We start from the raw sequence: 6,000 nt of genomic DNA, 5'->3' as shown, positions 1-6,000 counted from the left end.
CGACTCGCCTATTATCATGCAATCGGGCTCCTTGGTTTAACTTGAGTTTAAAACAACTTCTTAACAAGAAAAAACGCATTTTTCGACGCTTCAAGCTATCTGGGGAAACCAAAGCAAAAGCTGCCTACGTAGCTATTGCATCTGAATATAAAATGGCCATTCGCACAGCCAAGAATTACTTTTTTTTCGGAAACACTACTTCATCTGCTCACAACTAATCCTAAGAAGTTTTGGAACATTATTAACGTCCACAAACACACAGAAATCGTTCTGAAAACTGACGATGGATTTCCTGTCCCCCGTGAGCTTTGCTCAACGGTTTTTAACAACACATTCTCGCTATCTTTTTCTAACGCTCTAATAGATACTTCACCGTCCGCACGTGCCTTTACGTACCCTGACATGGAGCCGATTTCGATCGATTTAGATGGCATATACAATTTGATTAAGAAAGCTAAACTTTCTTCATCGGCAGGGGTTGATAACATAAATTACAAATTCCTTAATCGTACTGTAGCGTATTCATCTGCTTTCTTGTCATATATTTTTACACAGTATTTGCAGAGTTCAACACTTCCAGACGACTGGAGGACGGCGAAGGTGATTCCAGTCCACAAATCCAGTGATACACATAACCCCTTAAACTACCGGCCGATCTCCTTAATTTCTATTCCATGCAAATTATTAGAGCACATAATCTACTGCAACCTGATTAGCTTTCTCGAGTCTAATAATTTTTTTTTGCGTGGCAGCAGCATGGTTTTCGCAAAAATTATTCTTGTGAGACTCAATTATTAACCTTTACTAATGATTTGTCTTCCGCATTAGATCGAGCTTCAGTTATTGACTGCATCTTCCTTGACTTCGCGAAAGCTTTCGATACCGTCTCACATCGACTACTATTACTGAAACTTAGCACACTTCATCTTGATTGCAACCTGCTTAAGTGGATTGAATGTTTCTTGCAGAATAGAACACAGTACGTTTCTGTTAATGATCATGACTCTAAATCATGCAATGTAACATCCGGTGTTCCTCAGGGGTCGGTCCTAGGGCCTCTTATTTTTCTAATTTATATTAATGACCTGCCTGATTCTGTTACTTCTAACATAAGGCTCTTTGTAGACGACTGCGTTCTGTACCGCGTAATTTCTAATGAGTCTGACTTCTCCGTTCTTCAATCTGACTTAAATACAATTTCTTCTTGGTGTGATGCATGGCTTATGAAACTAAACATTAACAAATGTAAAGCAATGAGGGTGTCTCGAAAGATTAACCAGTCCATTTCTCAGGGCTATGATCTTAACGGTTGCCCTATTCAGTTCGTCGACAGCTGCAGGTATCTAGGCGCGCATATCACTCATAATATGTCATGGCAGAAGCATATCCACCATGTTATTAACAAAGCTAACAGTTCCCTTGGTTTTCTTAGGCGGAATTTCCGCCTCGCTCCCATTCCGCTGAAACTACTACTATATAAAACACCCGTGTGTTCTAAACTCGAGTACGCTTCATCGATATGGGGCCCGTACACTAGCTCGTTAACACAGTCCATAGAATCGGTTCAGAACCGCTCAGTTAGGTTTATCCTGTCTAACTACTATCGCTTAGCCAGCGTTTCTCGCATGAAGCAAAAGGTTAACCTAACTCTCCTTTCTACTAGACGTCGAATTTCCCGCCTATGCCTGTTTCACAAAATATACTACTCTAATAATGAGCTAAAAATAGCACCTTTTTTGCCACCTTTTTTTTGCCATGTGTCATACCGTATTGATCATCGAATGAAGGTCGGGGTGCCTCAGTGTTAAAGCAATGTATACCTCGAAGCCTTCATCCCGAAAACAAGTCAAGACTGGAATCGCCTTCCCGCATCCATCGTCACTATCACAGACCATGATGTGTTCAAGTCGGCTATCTGTGACCATGTGCTGCCTCATTAGCTATATCTTTTTTTCTTTTTCTATTTCCACTCCTTTCTGTAATGCCTGTACGGCCTTGAGAGTAAATAAATGAAAAAAAAAAAAAACACGGCGGTGCAAGAAATAACACAGATCACGCCGTTTAAGCTGGTTTACGGCAGGAACCCGACGACGACGCTCGACGCCATGCTGCCGCACGTCACCGACGAAGAGAATCTTGACGTCGCGACCTTTCTCCAGCGCGCCGAAGAAGCCCGACAGCTCGCCCGCCTACGGATCAAGAACCAGCAGCGTACCGACAGCCGACACTACAACCTCCGACGACGCTTCTTCGAGCACCAGCATTTCGGACCGTACAAGATCATCCGACGTATTGGCGCACTGGACTATGAGGTTGTGCCAGACGGCATTTCGCTATGACAGCGGCGCCGCTCACGACCTGAAATAGTCCACGTTGTGCAACTCAAGCCGTACTACCAGCGTTAATGAACTTTGGGACTTCGCGTAACTGACCTTTGGACTTTTCGTTGCTTTGTCACTTTTGGTTAATAAGTTCAATAAGTGTCCTTTTGTGTTTCGCTCTCTTATATTTGTAGCATCGGGATGATGCTTTTTAAGAGGGGGGTAATGACACGTGTACTTCTTTATCTTAATCTTTATCTTTATCTTATATATTAAGTGCGTATCTCTCGTCGCCTCTTCTCTGGCTCACGTGCTCTCACGCTTCACAACCTCTCCTATAGACGGGAACACTGGTAGCAGCAAGTAAAGAGCACCTCCTTTTATATTAATGTTATTTAATTATTTCAATGGTCAACTTACGCCAGCATTCAGGCACTCCAGCTACGTGTGTCTCTGTGTGTGGTTGTACCCATTCGCTACATTATGTCATTAATTACGAAAACTCATTTAGGCGTAAATCTCCGTTTATGCATTATGGTACATGATTTTATCAATTAGACGTCATTTCAGACGTTCGGTGGTGTCCATTTTTCACGTACCATCGCGCTCAGTACGAGCTACAACGTGCGCGACAGTTTACCACGCGCATTCGCGTTGTAGCTCACATTGAGCGTGATAGTGCATCGTAGCCGCATATAAAAACCAGAAAACATGTATATTATAAAGCGGAAACATCACGTTAAACGACTGTTTTTTTTTTTTTCGTATATGTGCCAGCTAGAAGAAGTGCAGGATATCTACCGGACGTTCATATATAAAATATCCACAAGGAGACTTCCGACGGATGCGATTTCGTATACTGAGTCAGTACATGCATGAGTCATATATTCTAATGACGAAGCTTTATTTTAGACGAGAGCTATAGGTTACGTGGGTGCCTGCATGCAGCGCTCAGTCTGCCGTTTGGGAAGTGGTGCCATTGTCCAAAAGGCCCTTCCTCTTGCGCAAGAGCGATATGTGAAAGCGCTATACGTGAAAACGTATAAAGTTGACAGCAGCAATTGGACAAGAAAAAAAACCTATATAATATTGCCTAATGTAAGCCGTTACATGTTTTTAGCCAGAAACTTATAACTATATTAGGCAAAGCTCTATAGGTAAAACTATTGTGACACAGCAGTTATCACGGCGTTTATTCCGCGTCAAAGATGCGGCGAACCGACCACGCCCACAGCACGGATCACTCCAGAGCCAACCCCACAAGCGATGATGAAGAACCCCATATGAACCCCACATGATGATGATCATGTACACATGACAAAAAATAGATTATAAATTGCCACACTAATGTCCCCTCGCGCGAGAGCGGCCATCCTGGCCGCAATTCAAAGGGGCGGCGAACGCCTCGTGAAAGGCTTCATACGGGAAACGTGGACAACCTCAGCGGCGCGGCAGCGGCGGTCATTTGGAACACTGGTACCACACGATAGTTAACCGGAGCGACCGGAGCAGTCCGCTCCAAGACTTTGCAGGGGCCGATGAACCGAAGCTGAAACTTGTCACACAAGCCAGGAGTACGAATTGGTGTCCAGAGCAGCACTGCCTCGCCAGGGCGGAAGCGCACGACGCGATTAGAGGCGTCGTAATGCTGCTTGCGGTCCTGTTGCCGTGCTTCAGTGTTGATGCGGGCGAGCTGGTGACAACGCAGAATGCGTGACACATATTCTTCACAGGAGGCTGGACATTGATGGACAGTTGGCGCGAAGAAAGAGACGTCAAGACAGGAAGAGGACGAACGACCATAGACAAGGTAGAATGGCGAGTACCGGTCGCGCGTTGACCGGCGGTATTATACGCAAAAGTCACGAATGGCAAAATTGCGTCCCAGTTTCTGTGATCCGGTTCGATGTACATGACTAGCATGTCTGACAGCGTGCGATGAAATCGCTCTGTGAGGCCGTTGGTTTGCGGATGGTAACTGGAGGTAGTATTGTGGGTGGTTCCGGAGGCTCTGAGTACTTCGTCTAGTAGTTGCGAGAGGAATGCTTTTCCACGGTCGCTCAGGAGGCCACGAGGAGCACCGTGACGCAGCATTAAAGATTGAAGTATGAATGTAGCAACTTCAGAGGATGAGGCAGAACTCACACAAGTTGTTTCGGCGTAGCGTGTCAAGTGATCAACGGCTGTCACAATCCATCGTTTACCGGTGAGAGTCAAAGGAAGAGGGCCATACAGGTCAATGCCAACGACTTCAAATGGTTGCGACGGACAAGGAACCGGTTGCAGTTGTCCGCTTGGAGCTGATGTAGGGAGCTTTCGACGCTGACATAGGGCGCAGGAAGCGATATACCTCGCTACACTGGCGGACAATCCACGCCAGTAGAAGCGACCTTTGATGTGGTCATAGGTTTTCTGGAAACCAAGGTGACCAGCAGTAATGTCGTCGTGAGAAGCCTGCAGGACATGACCACGTAGAGAGCGTGGCAGGACAGGAACCCAGCGTTGACCGTCAGGGTGATAGACATGACGGTACAGGACGCGGTTGTCAATCTTAAATTGCGTCAGCTGTCGACGAAGGTGGGCGCTAGGCGGGCGCGAAGCTCCTTGAAGGTGGTCTGTGATGCGCCGACAGTAAGAATCGGCAAGTTGATGAGATTGGAAGAATTTGTTGACGTGTGGAGGCATCTCGCCGACAGTGGCCAACAAGAAAGCATGTCAGGAGGGATCGTGCGAAAGCTTGTCACAGATGGTAGATGGAAGTCCATTGCATGGTGTCGTAGGAAGCGGACAGCGAGAAAGCGCGCGTCTGCATCTTGGTGTTTCTTTTTTTTTTTTTTTTGTCGCACTTGTAGGTAATAGTAAAGTCGTATTCTTGCAGACGAAGAATCCACCGACTAAGTCGTCCAGACAAGTTCTTCAACGTTGAAAGCCAGCATAATGCATGATGGTCTGTAACGATCGTAAAATGGCGGCCGTGAAGATAAGGTAGAAACTTCTGCACAGACCAAATGATAGCTAGGCATTCCTGCTCCGTGATGGAGTAATTCTTTTCGGCGTTTGTCAGAAGGCGACTTGCGTATGCGACGACCCTCTCTCCTAAGTGTCGTCTCGCTGTAGGAGAATGCCACCAATGCCTAGACCACTAGCACCCGTATGCAGGAGGGTAGGAGCAGCTTGATCAAAATTGCGTAGTACTTGTTCAGATGTGGGAGCGCGCTTCAGATGGGCGAACGCAGATTCACATTCGGGAGACCACACAAAGGGAACATTAGAACCCAGTAATTTGCGCAGATGTGACGCTATTGAGGCGGAGCCTCGTATGAATCGGCGGAAATAGGAAGCGAGGCCTAGGAAACTACGCAAATCTTTGGTGTTTTCGGGACGAGGGAAGTGCCGAACTGCCGAAACCTAGTCAGGATCAGGACGAATGACTTCTTTGCTCACAATGTGACCTAGTACCTTGCTTGTCTTGCTCGCGAAATGGCATTTCTTGGTGTTTAGCTGAAGTCCAGCGTTGGCAAGACACGTGAGAACTTCATCCAGGCGTTGCAGGTGCTGAGAGAAGGTTGACGAGAAAACAACAATATCGTCCAGATAGCACAAGCAAGTCTTCCACTTCAGGCCACGAAGAACGGTGTCAATCATGCGCTCGAACGTTGCGGGCGCATTGCAAAGGCCG

Source organism: Dermacentor andersoni, chromosome 4 (assembly GCF_023375885.2).
Source record: "Dermacentor andersoni chromosome 4, qqDerAnde1_hic_scaffold, whole genome shotgun sequence".
NCBI lineage: Eukaryota > Metazoa > Arthropoda > Arachnida > Ixodida > Ixodidae > Dermacentor > Dermacentor andersoni.
The sequence above is the reverse complement of the archived record's forward strand: the minus strand, read 5'-3'. Positions refer to the sequence as shown.